Source organism: Pistacia vera, unplaced genomic scaffold, assembly GCF_008641045.1.
Source record: "Pistacia vera cultivar Batoury unplaced genomic scaffold, PisVer_v2 Contig483, whole genome shotgun sequence".
Lineage (NCBI taxonomy): Eukaryota > Viridiplantae > Streptophyta > Magnoliopsida > Sapindales > Anacardiaceae > Pistacia > Pistacia vera.
In genome coordinates, this window is record NW_022196316.1 from 763 (window position 1) to 15,666 (window position 14,904).

Sequence of the window (14,904 nt, forward strand, 5' to 3'; positions counted from 1 at the left end):
AATGAATGTTCTAGCTCCTTGATGCTTGCTTGAGTCCATAAATGGATCTCTTCAACTTGCATACCTTCTCTGCTTGTCCATCAAGAATGAAACCATCGGGTTGCGTCATATAAATGTCCTCTTCAAGGTTTTCATTTAGGAAAGCAGTTTTGACATCCATTTGCCAAATTTCATAGTCATGGTATGTAGCAATATCTAGCATAATTCTAATAGACTTTAGTATTGCTACTGGAAAAAAGGTTTCATCATAGTTAATCCCACGCTTTTGTTTGAAATCTTTTGCAACCAGTCATGCGTTATAAGTTTGAATATTCCCATCCATGTCAATCTTCTTCTTGAAGACCCATTTACACCCTATGGGTTAGACCCGGCATGTGAATCCACCAGATCCCATACTTGGTTTTGGTACATGGAGTCCATTTTAAATTTCATGCCATCAAGCCATTTTGCAGAATCTGGGTTCGACAAAGCACCATTGTAGGGTCTAAGCTCATCGTCTTGATAAACCAATACGTGGCCACTTTGAGTCATAAGAAAACCATACCTCTTGGGCTCACGATGTATTCTGCTAAACCTACACGACTCTTGTGTCAAAGGTTTGCTTTGTTCCACTCCCTATGGAGCGATCTCCTTATGAAGCTCAACAATCTCTTTTGGCACATCATCTTGTATGTCGTTTGATGCATCTTGCTCTAGAACTTTATCGAGCTCTGCCTTTCTTACATCATCTTCTCTTTGAAGGAAATCCTTATCTAAAAAAACTCCAGTTCGAGTAACGAAAACTTTCTGCTCAATTGGATTATAGAAATATTATCCCCTTGTCTGTTTAGGATACCCCACAAAGATACATTTCTCTGATTTTGAGGCAAAGTTGTTCGAAGTCAATTTCTTGACATAAGCGTCACAACCCCAAACTCTTAGATGAGACGAAACAAGTTTTTGCCCATTCCATATTTCATATGGTGTCTTATCCACTGATTTCAATGGTACACGATTCAGTGTATATGTTGCAGCCTCTAAGGCATAGCCCCAAAACGATGTAGGTAAATCTGTAAAACTCATTATTGATTGAACCATATCTAACAAGGTTCGATTCCTCCCCTCAAACACTCTATTGTGCTGAGGTGTGTAAGGAGGTGTAGTTAAGATATAATCTAACATTCCTTAAGGTATGCATCAAACTCAGAGCTCAAGTATTCTTCTCATCTATCAGCTCAGAGAATCTTGATATTCTTGCCCAATTGATTTTGTACTTCGTTCTTGAATTCCTTGAACTTGTCAAAGGATTCAGACTTATGTTTCATTTAAGTAGACATATCCCAATCTACTGAGGTCATTAGTAAACGTGATGAAGTAAGAATATCCATCTCTAGCTTGTATTGATAACAGTCCACATACATCACTGTGGATGATGCCTAACAGTTCCTTTGCCCTTTCACTATGCCTAGTAAAAGGTGACTTGGTCATTTTTCCTACTAGGCATGGCTTGCACACCTCATAAGACTTGAAGTCAAATAGGTCCAAAACTCCATCCTTATGGAGTTTTGCTATACGAGTCTAGTTCACATGACCAAGCCTACAATGCCATAGGTAAATTTGATTAAAGCCATCAACCTTGGTTTTCTTATTCTCTAGATTGAAAATCTCATTATTATTTAATTCTAGAACACACAAACTATTATGTAATCTTGCAATTCCATATTGAGCACCATTCAAACTAATTGACATCAATCCATTAGTTATCATATATTGATATCCGACATTGTCCAAAGCGGACACAGAAATAATATTTTTTGAAATCAAAGGTACATAAAAACAATTAGAAAGTTCTTGTTCAAGGCCAAATGAAAACTCAAATAATATTCCCCTACAGCTAATGCCACAACGCGTGCTGCATTCCTAACTCGTAGGTCCACCGCTCCTTGACCAAGCAGTTTACTCTGTCGTAGTCCTTGCACAAAAGTGAAAATATGAGAACCACATCTTGTGTCAATAACCTAAGATGTAATAGGAGATACATTGATTTCAATCATGTGCATACGTTTAGAATAAGATGCAGGCTTCTTCTTCTTGCCTGCTTGCTAGGAAGGCCTTTCAATGTTTCTTCCAATGGCTTGGCTTGCCACAATGGAAGCAAACAACCTTTTCATCTTTGCGTATAGACTTCAGAGTATCCTAAGGTTTTGGATTTGAGCTTGGGTTTGGTGTTAGCCTCACCCTTACTCTTGCCTGCCCCTCAATAAGTGTTAGCAACTACTATCACTATCGGCTTTGACTTTTTGCTCTTATAGTCCTTAAATGAGCAAGGAGGGATCTCTCATTCATGCTCATGTTATATATGAACTGAGAATCTGGTAAGGACTAAGTCGATCGCCAAGTCACTGTCCAAACAAGAGCCCATAATCTCAAATCTCTTGATATACCCAATCATGTTGAGTACATGAGGACCAATTTTGGCACCCTTATCCATCTTGTTGTTAACTTGCTCTTGAGGCAAATCTTACCTAATGGTAAAATTTACAATAAAACCACTAGTATAATCAATATATGTCTGAAAAATTACCACCATCTAACCTGTTTCTTTTGATGATCGATCACAATGGGCGTCAACCCATTAAATGGATTTTTACAAGTACAAATTTTAAACAGAGTTAATATTCTTTTATTAATTAATAAGACCTTTTATCAATAATATGCTCCCACTATTTTTAAGTGAGTGAATAGATTCGCACAGCAGAAAAACAACAATAAGAAAACATAATATTCAAAAATGAATTTGGTCATCACATTAAAACCCAAAATCCGAGCAAAGATTATAACGAATTTGCATATTATAATAAAAAACAGTGTAAACAAAAGTCTATATAAATCAAAACAAATAATCCATACAAAGATTAGGAATACGTTACCAACGTTTGGAGGCTCCTTCAATACTTTAATTTCGCTTATCGATTCAAGAATATAATCACACAAACGTCGTCCACACGAAGATAACCATTGAACCTACTATTGTTTTGCCAGAACAAACAAAAGGCTTCAAGAATCAAGTGAATCAAAAATGAAATTCTTTGATTCACACACACTTTGAAAATGTGAGAGAGAGAGTAAAAGGGGTGGCTAGGTTTTTGATTATTAAAAAAAAAAAAAAAAAAAATTTGTTTTAATGATTTAATTTAAGTTGCACTTACATAGTGCAACAATTAAAACCATATTCCAATAAGGAATAGCCATGGGTTCCTTAATTCACCCTTGCAACCAAACACCTTTTAATTGGTATTTTAAATTTTAATTAATTATTATTATAATTAAAATCAATTAATATATATAATAACATATTAACATTTAATTAATAAAAATAATCCATTTAAATATATGTGCACATCTATTTAAATATAATCTCACTAATTTTAATTTTAATTTTAATTTTAATATTAAAATTAAATACAGGCAACTGATAATCCGAGAATTATACTGTTTTTATTAGGCTTTTAGGTTGGATTTTAAATACTTTTTAGTTCATTTATGCCTGAATTGCTACTTATTTCTTTACATTCTGTGTTTCAGGCTAAAATGGACATTTTAAACAAATAATGAGCGAATTGGAGTTTCTGGACTCAGAAGTAAGCGGATCTCAGAATTTGGGAGAGTTTGGAAGCAGAATGAAGCACTATGAAGCTTGTTCCCATGGGAGAGCATCGAAGATCAAAGATCCAAGCAAAGAAGCAAGCGGAGGGCAATTATGTAATTTTAGAATTCTTCATGGAGGTTCGCCACTACGAAGTTTGGTCTTCGCCGCGACGAAATGAGCCATGCATGAGAATCCATTTCACTTCATCGTCGCGGCAAAGTCTACAGTTTTTAGTTTCTTTAAAACGCATAGTTTCAATTTTAGGCAAAGTTTTAGGTTTTTGGGCGAGGTATAAAAGCAAAACTTTACCATTTTGAGAGGGAGTCGCGTTTTCCTTAGTCTAGAACAACTTTTTCATCTTTTTAGTTTGATTTTTGACAAATTTGTGTTGAAAAGTGAGAAGATTTGGGATTAACTCCGGTGGATTCTTCAATTAGGGGAGATCTCTTGTCTTTTCTCTCATTTTTATTATGTTGAACTCTGTGTTTATGGTTTTTCTTGCTTATTGTATGGATTTAGCTATGAACTAACCCATTTTGGGTTAGGGTTTTGATGTAGTTCGGATTCTCATGGATTAAGCAATTGATTTTTATTATTTTCATGTGCTATTGCAATGACTGTGGGGTTATCTGTTTTTCATGTTATTAATTGATGAACATGATGAGATTGAGAAATAATTCATGTTATGCTTCTTTGGTAATCACTATTGTAGTATTAAATGCTAGAGATAGATTTAAGAATCAATGAAATCAATCTGGGATTCTAGGTGCTTAATGAGCTTAGAACTATTAATCTTCAGATTGTTGGGTGCGAAACATAGCCTGAGAAGTTATGTTTACAATTTAGAGAATTCGATTTACAATCAATGCATATGAATATGGAAATAGCATAATCTGTAGGTTAAATCCACAGAGTCTGAATGAAATCAAAACCCTACCCGTTGTTTTAAACTGATATTACCTTGTGTTTAATCTTGCTTTCATAATTTAGCTTTGAATATTTAGAAATTTTGTTTTAGTTTTAAGTTTAATTTTCTCCCATTAATGCAAACAACTCGATTGCTCCAACTTGAAAGCAGTAGAAAACTTAGTGCTTAGCAACCAATCCTCGTGGGAACGATACTAACTCATCACTTTATTACTTTGTGCTACTAGTGCACTTGCTATTTATGCATGTTGTAGTAACAACGCATCAAGTTTTTGGTGCCATTGCCGAGGATTGAGTTTTGTGTTAACATTAAAATTTTCTTGTGTTAGCTAGATTGGAGTGTTATTTTTACTTAAGTGTTGTTTGTTTAATTTTCGTTATTTTTCTTTGTTTAGTGTGATTTCACTCTTGCTATTTTTCTGTGTAGTTTATGTGAAGAGCAAGATGTCAGCCAGTGGTTCCTGTTGATCCTGAGATTGAAAGAACCACTCGAAGACTTAACAGAGAAAGAAGAGGAAGAGAAAGAGAAGCTATATCTGAACCAGAAGTAATAGTTGTAGAGATGGTAGAGAATAGAACACTGAGGGAATTCTCTGTTCCCACAGTTGAAGGCCGTGGGTCAAGTATTACTAGACCAGCGGTACAAGCCAACAACTTCGAGATAAAGCCAACAATCATTAAGATGATCCAACAGTCGATTCAGTTCAGGGGTGATTTGAAGGAAGATCCAAATCTACACATTGCAAATTTTTTAGAGATTTGTGATACGTTCAAGTCAAACAGAGTGTCAGATGATGCAATTAAATCACCACATGGAATGATTTAGCACAGAAGTTCCTGACCAAATTCTTTCCTCTAGGAAAGTCAGCAAAGTTGAGAAATGACATCATGTCATTCATTCAAGAAGATTCAGAATCATTGTATGAGGCTTGGGGGAGATACACAGAATTACTGAGAAGGTGTCCACATCATGGGTTGCCAGTTTGGATGCAAGTCCAAACATTTTATAATGGATTAACGGTGAATGTGCAAACTATGGTGGATGTAGCCTAAGGAAAAGAAATACAGAATAAGACTAAGAAAGAAGCTCACGAGTTGCTTGAGGTTCTGGCAAGCAACAATTATCAAAGACCTAATGAGAGGGTGCAACCGAAGAAATCTATGGGTCTTCATGAAGTTGATGCATATACAGCCATTTCAGCCCAACTAACAGCACTTCAGAAACAGTTGGGAAGTATGCAGGTAAATTCCATTCAAGCTCCTCAACTAACTTGTGATTTTTGTGCAGGTAATCACATGAGCAATGAATGTCAAGTGGGGAACACGTTTGCCTCAGCATCGTCATCATCGGAGCAGGTTAACTACTTGGCTAGAAATCAAAGGCAACCGAACAATCCGTACTCCAACACATATAATCCTGGTTGGAGGAATCACCCGAACCTGTCTTGGGGCAATCAAAACCAACAGAATCAGCAAAACAATCAATGGAATCAAAGGGCATTGCCAAACAACCATACAGGGGTGAACAACCAATAAGGAGACCCAAGAGTGACAAAATTGGAGGACATGTTTGGGAAGTTTATGCAAGAGACCACAGGTTTTATGAATGAGACGAGAACTAATTTCAAAAATCAAAGGGGGGTCCATTTGGAACTTAGAGGTACAGATGGGGCAGTTAGCTTAAAAGCTAAATAAGAGACCATAGGGGTCTTTACCAAGCAACACAGTGACTAACCCATGTGAGCAAGCAAATGCAATAATTTTGAGGAGTGGGACAGTTTTGGAAGAGGTGGAAAAAGCAAGAGAAGAAGAAAAACCACCAAGGAAAAAGGAAGAATCTGATGAGGAAGTAGATGAAGAGATAGTTGCTGAAGAGAAACCATCTATTTCTAGGAAAGAAGAACAGAAACGAGAAGAGAGGCAAAAGAGAAGGAAAGAGAAATTGCCATTTCCCAAGATACCACCAGAATTGGCACATCATTCTCCACTTGTGTCGTTTCCTTAAAGACTGAAGAAAAAGAATCAGGATAAGCAGTTTTCCAAATTCATTGAAATATTTAGAAAATTGCATATTAACATTCCTTTTGCAGATGCATTGCAATAGATGCCGAGCTACGTGAATTTTCTTAAGGAAATTTTATCAAACAAAAGGAAGTTAGAGGATAAGGAAACAGTGACGCTGATGGAGGAGTGCAGCGCCATTCTCCAAAAGAAGCTACCTCCGAAACTCAAAGATCCAGGGAGTTTTACTATTCCTTACATTATAGGAGATATTACTTTTGATCGTGTTTTATGTGATTTAGGAGCTAGCATCAATTTAATGCCTTTTTCTGTTTTTAGGAGATTGGGAATTGGTGAAGTGAAGCCAATGACCATGTCGTTGCAACTTGCAGATAGGTCCATAAAATATCCATGAGGTACAGTTGAAGATGTGTTGGTGAAGGTGGAAAAGATTATCTTTCCAACAGATTTTGTCGTATTAGACATGGAGGAGGATAAGGAAATGCCTCTTATTTCGGACCGACCATTTCTGGCCATAGGAAGAGCACCATAGATGTGTAAGAAGGAAAGTTACTGTTGAGGGTTCAGGATGAGACAGTAACATTCAATGTGTTTGAGACTATGAAGTTTCCATCTAAGACAGATTCATGCTTTAGTGTTGATGTGGTGGATAAACTAGTAGTGGAGACCACTGAAGAGAATACTCCACAACTACCTCTAGAAGCATGTATTGCACAATCAAGAACAGTAGAGGTAGAGGAATTGGCAAAGAATGAATGTGCTAGATTGTTAGAAGCACTTCAGCTGATTGATGAAAACCAAGATCTTGAATTTGAGGAATTTGATTATGAGAAAGAGAAGGCAAAGGAACGAAATGAGGAACCTTCAAAGCTTGAATTGAAACCCTTACCTTCCCACCTCAAATACATGTATCTTGGGGAATTGAAAACATTCCCAGTAATCATCAATTCAAAGTTGAGCAACTTGGAAGAAGAGCGATTGATTCGGGTTTTGAGAGAACATCGATCAGCAATGGGATGGACTATTTCGGATATTAGAGGCATCTCTCCATCTTTTTGCGTGCATAAGATACTCATGGAGGATGATATCAAGCCTAGAGTTTAACCACAATGAATATTGAATCCTTCGATGAAGGAAGTAGTGAGAAAGGAGGTGGTGAAACTTCTAGATGCGGGAATAATTTATCCCATTTCTGATAGTCCATAGGTGAGTCCAGTGCAAGTGGTTCCAAAGAAGGGAGGTATCACAGTGGTAAAGAATGAGAGTAATGAATTGATACCAACTAGGACGATCACAGGCTGGAGAGTGTGCATTGATTACCGAAAATTAAATGAAGTGACGAGGAAGGATCATTTCCTACTTCCTTTCATCTATCAGATGTTGGAGAGGTTGGCAAGGCATGCTTACTACTGTTTCCTGGATGGTTATTCAGGGTACAATTAGATTGCCATCGCTCATGAGGATCAAGAGAAGACGACCTTCACTTGTCCATATGGCACCTTTGCTTACCAAAGGATGCCCTTTGGGTTATGCAATGCACCAGCCACATTTCAGAGATGCATGATGTCGATCTTTGGTGATATGGTGGAGAGGTTTATGGAAGTCTTCATGGATGACTTCTCTGTTTTTGGTTTGTCCTTTGATCATTGTTTATCTAATCTTTTGTTTGTTTTGGAACGATGTTAGGAGACGAACTTGGTGCTCAATTGGGAGAAGTACCATTTCATGGTTTAGGAAGGGATAATGCTTGGTCATAGAATCTCTAAAGACGGAATAGAAGTGGATCGAGCAAAGATGGACATGATTGAGAAGCTGCCACCACCCTCCAATGTTAAAGCAATTCGAAGTTTCTTAGGGCATGCGGGGTTTTATAGACGGTTCATCAAGGATTTTTCTAAGATTTCTAAACCCCTTTGCAATTTATTGATTAAAGATGTTGCTTTTGATTTTAATGATGAATGAATGCATGCAAATCAAACTCTAAAAAAATTAATAGAATATGCACCTATTATTGCAGTCCCTGATTGGGGACTACCATTTGAATTGATGTGTGATGCTAGTGATTTTGCTTTAGGAGCAGCGTTAGAACAGCGGGAAAACAAAGTGTTGCATGTAATTCAATATGCTAGCAAAACACTTACTGATGCACAATTGAATTACACCACCACTGAAAAAGAATTTTTGGCTGTGGTTTTTGCTTTTGATAAATTTTGTTCATATTTGTTAGGTGCCAAGGTGATAGTCTACACGGACCATTCAGCACTCAAGCACTTGTTGGCAAAGCAAGAAGCGAAACCTCGGCTGGTAAGATGGATCCTATTGCTACAAGAGTTTGAGTTGCAGATACGAGATAAGAAATGGTCGAAAATGTGGTAGTGGACCATTTGTCAAGGATTGAGCGACCAATTCAGGGAAATAAAGAAGAAACCCAAATAAGAGAAACTTTCTCGGATGAGAAATTGATGAGAGTGGAGGAAGCACCGTGGTATGCAGATTTTGCAAACTATTTGTCAGCGAGAGTGCTTCCCATTAGCATGACCTTCCAACAAAAGAGGAAGTTTTTCTCATATTTGAAATACTATTTCTGGGAAGAATCGTTCCTTTATAGACACTGTGCTGATCAGATAATACATAGGTGTGTGCCGAAAGAGGAAATGGAAAGTATTTTAAGGCACTGTCATGAGAGGGAAGTAGGTGGCCATTTTGGAGGAGCTAGGACAGCAGCCAAGGTTCTTCAATCTGGGTTTTACTGGCCAACCCTTTTTAAGGATTCTTTCCGGATGGTTCAGGAATGCGATCATTGTCAACAGAGTGGTAATATTTCAAAGAGGGATGAGATGCCGTTGAACAAAATCCTTGTAGTTGAGTTGTTTGATGTGTGGGGAGTTGATTTCATAGGGCCCTTCCCAAATTCTTTTGGGAACACATACATTTTGGTAGCAGTGGATTACGTATCAAAGTGGGTGGAAGCAATTGCATTGCCGTCTAATGATGCCAGGGTGGTGATTAATTTTGTGAGAAAGAATATTTTCTCAAGATTTGGAGTACCAAGGGCAATCATTAGTGATGGAGGATCGCACTTTTGCAATAGGCAATTTGATGCCCTCTTGGGAAAGTATGGGGTAAAACATAGAGTTACAACACCTTGCCATCCACAAACCAGCGGGCAAGTAGAACTGTCAAACAAAGAATTGAAGGGAATTTTAGAAAAGACAGTAAATGCATCTAGGAAAGATTGGTCACGAAAATTGGATGATGCATTATGGGCATATCGAACTGCATTTAAGACTCCGATTGGAATGTCTCCATTCAAGATGGTTTATGGGAAGGCATGTCACTTGCCGGTAGAACTTGAGCATAAGGCCTATTGGGCAATAAAGTAGCTCAACATGGATTTACAAGCTGCTGGGGAAGAAAGGATGCTAACTTTGAATGAGCTCGATGAGTTTCGTCAAGAAGCTTATGAGAATGCTAGAATGTACAAGGAAAAGACCAAGAAGTGGCATGACAAGCATATCCGAAAGAAGAACTTTGATGTGGGTCAGAAAGTGTTGTTGTTTAACTCTAGCTTAGGCTTTTCCTATAAAAACTTAGGTCAAGATGGTCCGGACCCTTCATAGTTACAAGAGTCTACCCATTTGGAGTGGTCGAGGTGTCACATGAAGAAAAAGGCACATTTAAGGTCAATTGCCAGAGGTTGAAGCCATACATCGACGGAGTGATGAGTTGCAAGTCAATTCCTCTCCGGCTCGACATTCCAAAACACATTTGTGAAAAATTGGAATTTGAAAAGTCCCAGACTTCGCCGCGACGAAGTATCTTTTTCGCCGAGGCAATGCGTCTGATGAGAATGCAAAATGTCATATTTACCCCCTTAATGTATAGTCTTTTATACTTATTTGTTGCCTAAATATACTCATTATTATTCTATTTTGATTTAGGATGCAAATGGAGGCGTTAATTGCAAAACAGAATTAATTAAGTGAATTCAGACAGTTTTGATGTCGTTTCGTAATCTGGGCATAACTCTCATCTAAGCTCTGATTGAGATGATACGCTAAGAAATAGATCGAAAACTTTCATGTTTTGAGTTTGGAGAGATACTCGCTGAATCAAGGTTGTAATCGGGCTTGAAGTTGACGCATCTGCACTGGATGTTCTGGAACATTCTACCTTGTCATGCAATTCAAATAGGCAGATTTTTATTGGAAGATTTGAAGACCTATTGCACGAAAATTACAACTGGACACACTATTTTCTTATTTTGTATTAAGACTTTATTTTATTTTCAGTTACTTAGATTAGGATAAAGGTTATTTTGGGATTTTAGAATATTTTTAGGAGATTTAGATTGAGTAGAATTAGAATTCGAATGAGATATTTTTAAAGGGAGATCAGATTAGGGATGAGGGATATCACACACGCCTCTCTCAGGTCTTCTCTGTAACTTTTCCTTTGGAATTTTCGTGATGGCCATGAGTGGCTGATTTTTATAACTTGGTCAAAGGAAATGGAGGCCTTGGAATCGATAACTGTGAGATCTAATCCGTTTTATTTCAGTGTTCAATTTTATGCTTTGAGTATTGGATGTTCTTCTATGCTTATTTTCATGATTGTTTCATTTAATTGCTAGGAGGCCTACTAGGTTATTATTTGTTACAATCTACTGCTAAGTTAGACATCAAATCCGTAATTGTTTGATCCCTCTAACTTGTGAAGCAATTAGGGTTATTAATTTGCTGCGTCAGGAATTAGTAATCTTAAGAGGAACACTCGACGAAATTAAATACAACCGCTTGAGTTTGTGTTGTTTAGCTTCATCGATCTCTCTAATTCTTAAGGCTGCCATTAGATTAAATCTTTAGCGCTTGTCTAGGGTTTTTTAATGGTAAGATTAATTAAGATCGCTTGTTTCCTAATTAATTCCAAGTAAGAATTGATTTACTTTTGCATCAATGATCAGTTGTAAGATTCCGATGGTGGATGTTGACGGAGACCAAGTTTCGTTATATTAATTGATTTCGAATTGAATTGTTTTTGTTCTTGTTTTTGGCTAAGATGTTTTCTGTTTTACTCAAACCCCCCACCTTATTCATCATCGAAATTCGTTTGACACTCTTCGTGGATTGACCCTTGCTTACCCTATTTACAGTTCAGTAGTTAGGTTAGGAAGGTTTTTAATCTTGGTTGCCTATGATAGCCACACGATTTTGGCATCGTTGCCGGGGAGTGATTCTAGTTTTTTTTTTTTTTTTTTTTTTTTTTGGTTCTTGTGATTTTGATTTCATTGTTGTTTTTTCAGAAAAAATAAAATTTTTGGCAGTATTGTTCACGGCAGGAATTTCGGTGGAATTAGAGTGGTGCGAGTACCCATTTCGAAGAACAAAATTCCGCATAGGACTTAACCCTGAACCCTAAATCCTAAAGCCTAAATCCGTTTAGGATTCACTAGCCCCACCCTCTCGAGGCCAAAAACGACGTTTGATGGGTTTTTCGCCATTTTTGTGTTTCTGGTCATATATATATATATATATATATATATATATATATATATAAAATTATTTTCTTATTTTATTTTCTGGTGGTTTTGTTATTTGTTATTTATTTCTTTTATGAGTTTCGGTGTTGTATGACCAGGTCCTCTCATCTTGGTTTTTTAACATTCGACCCAGAAATAGCGAGCACTTTGCCAGGTTAGGAAGGAAGCTCGAGAGATTCTGAGGAAAGCAATTTTTGATTTAGAGAAGAGGACGTCATGGCTGGAAATCGAGACTTTGAAAGAGCTTGCTGCCCCTGATTGAATCAAACACCTTTATGCATAATGTTTCCTGTTTTAGATGTTGCCACTACTTTTGAATTAAATCTGGACTAATACATCTCTTCCCCACTTTTCATGGTCTTACAGGTGAAGATCCTCACGACATCTAAAGGACTTCATGTGGTTTGCACGAGTTGAAACCTACGGGGTGACCGAAGAGCAAATTAAATTAAGAGCTTTCCCGTTTTCTTTGAAGGATTGGCTTTATTATCTAACCTCCGAATTATAACCACATGGAACGAGATAGAGACTAGTTCTGGAGAATATTTCCTAGCTTCGAGGGAACCAACATCTGGAAAGAAATTTATGGTGCTATAAGCAGCATAACGGAGAGTCCCTACATGAATACTGGAAACGCTTAAGAAATTGTGTGCAAGCTGCCCCCATCATCAGATTAGTGAGCATTACTTATCCATATTTCTATGAGGGCCTTACATACACTGATAGGAGCATGATTGATGCTGCATGAGGAGCTTTGGTGGATAAGACTCCTGGGCCGCGAGAAACTTGATTGCAATATGGGCGCCAATTCTCAATATTTGGCAGTAGGCTTGACCTTCCATCTAGGCGTGATAATGAGGAAAATATTTCTTCCCTAGACAACAAATCTCGAGTCTAACTTCTCTTATTCGTCAAATGGCTGTAGGTAACATGCAAACAGTGAAGGCTTGTGGAATTTGTTCAGTAGTAGGGCATCAACTAATATGTGCCCAACTCTTCAAGAGAGCCTGTTGAGTAGGTGAATGTAGTAGGTGGTTTTCCTGGACAACCGCAAAGGAAGTATGATCCTTATTCGAGCACATATAACCCTGGATGGAGGGATCACCCTATCTTGGCTATGGGAATCCACAATGAATCAGCCTCACCATTAAAACCGCCCAAATTACTAGCAGATAAGCAGCCATACCCCCCTAGACAAGAACCAAACCAAACTACTAATTCTGGTATGTCTTTAGAAGATATTGTTAAGTCTCTTGCTATTAATACTTTGCAATTTTAACAGGAGACGAAGGCCAGTGTTCAAAGTTTGAGAATCAGATAGGGTAGATGGCAACCACAATCATTAAGCTGGAGTGCAAAGTTCGGGGAAATTACCCTCTCAAACGGTGGTCAATCCAAGAGAATTCAAGTGCAATCATCTTGAGAAGCGTAAAGGGTTGAGATTCCACAAAGGCAGCCCCTGCATCGTCGAAGGGAGAAAGGAGAAAGATGTAGTTGTAGACAGCAACGTTCCCAACAACGTTCCCACAACGATGGTGTTCCTACCGTAAGTTTTTGCCTCTATCCGACTATACACCGTTACCACCTTTTCCTCAAGCTTTGGCAGAATCTAGAAAAGATGAGCGAACTAGATTATATGAGACTTTTCGTAGATGCGAGGTAAATATTCCACTCTTAGATGCTATTAAACAAGTACCTCGTTATGCTAAATTCTTGAAAGAATTGTGCACACTTAAGAGAAACAGAAACTTAAGGGGTGTGAAAAGGTGACAGTGGGAGAAAATGTTTCTGCGTGATTCAGAGAAAACTTCCAGCGAAGTGCAGGGATCCAGGTATTTTTACTATCCCTTGTATGATGGTAACACTAGTTTTGAGAAGGCCATGATAGACTTAGGAGCTCTATAAATGTCATGCCATACTCTATATATGCTTCTTTGAAACTTGGGCCTTTGAATAAAACGGTGTTGTGATTCAATTGGCTGATAGATCTAATGCCTATCCTAAGGTGTAGTTTTGGATATTCTAGTACAAGTTAATGACTTAGTTTTCCCCACTGTTTTATGTGCTTGATATGGAAAATGGTGATCAAACTGCTCCTATTTTGTTAGGAAGCGTTTCTTAAGACATCCAAGACTAAGATAGATGTTCATACTGGCATACTTACCATGGAATTTGTGGTGAATTGCCATTTAATATTTATGATGCCATGAAATATCCTGATGATGATGTTGACATCATGTTTATTCTATTGATGTGATTGATTCTTTAGCACAGGAGGTTATTGAACTTGATGGAGAAGACAGATTGGAAGTTGCCATTAGTAATCATCTTGAGAAAGAGAATGCGAAGTTTGCCTTGATTATTGATATGCAAGAAACTATTTTAGACGTTGAATGATTCTCCAAAGTTACGTAACAGTCGGTAACGTTCCTATATTGCATTACAAATTTTTAATGAGAGGCCTTTACCTTCTATTTTGCAGGCTCCCATTCCAGGTTTGAAGCCTCTCCCTATTTACCTCAAGTACGTGTTCCTTGGATAGAGAAATGTTACCAGTGATCATCTCCAACAAACTTAGTGCATCGCAAGAAGAGAACTTGTCAGGTCCTTAAGGAGCATAAGACGGAAATTGGTTGGAAAATTGTAGATATTAAAGGAATTAGCCCGTCTACATGCACGCTCGCATCTTGCTTGAAGAAGGGCAAAACCTTTCCGTCAACCACAAGAAGATTGAACCCACCTATGATGGATGTTGTGAAGAAAGAGATCCTGCAACTTCTTGAAGTTG

The 14,904-nt window shown here is 37.7% G+C and overlaps 1 pseudogene; it reads left to right on the forward strand.

Annotated features, from left to right (window-relative positions):
• The first annotated feature begins 14,281 nt into the window (after positions 1–14,281).
• The window catches only part of LOC116146753, a 42,008-nt pseudogene continuing 41,385 nt past the window's right edge, over positions 14,282–14,904 (forward strand).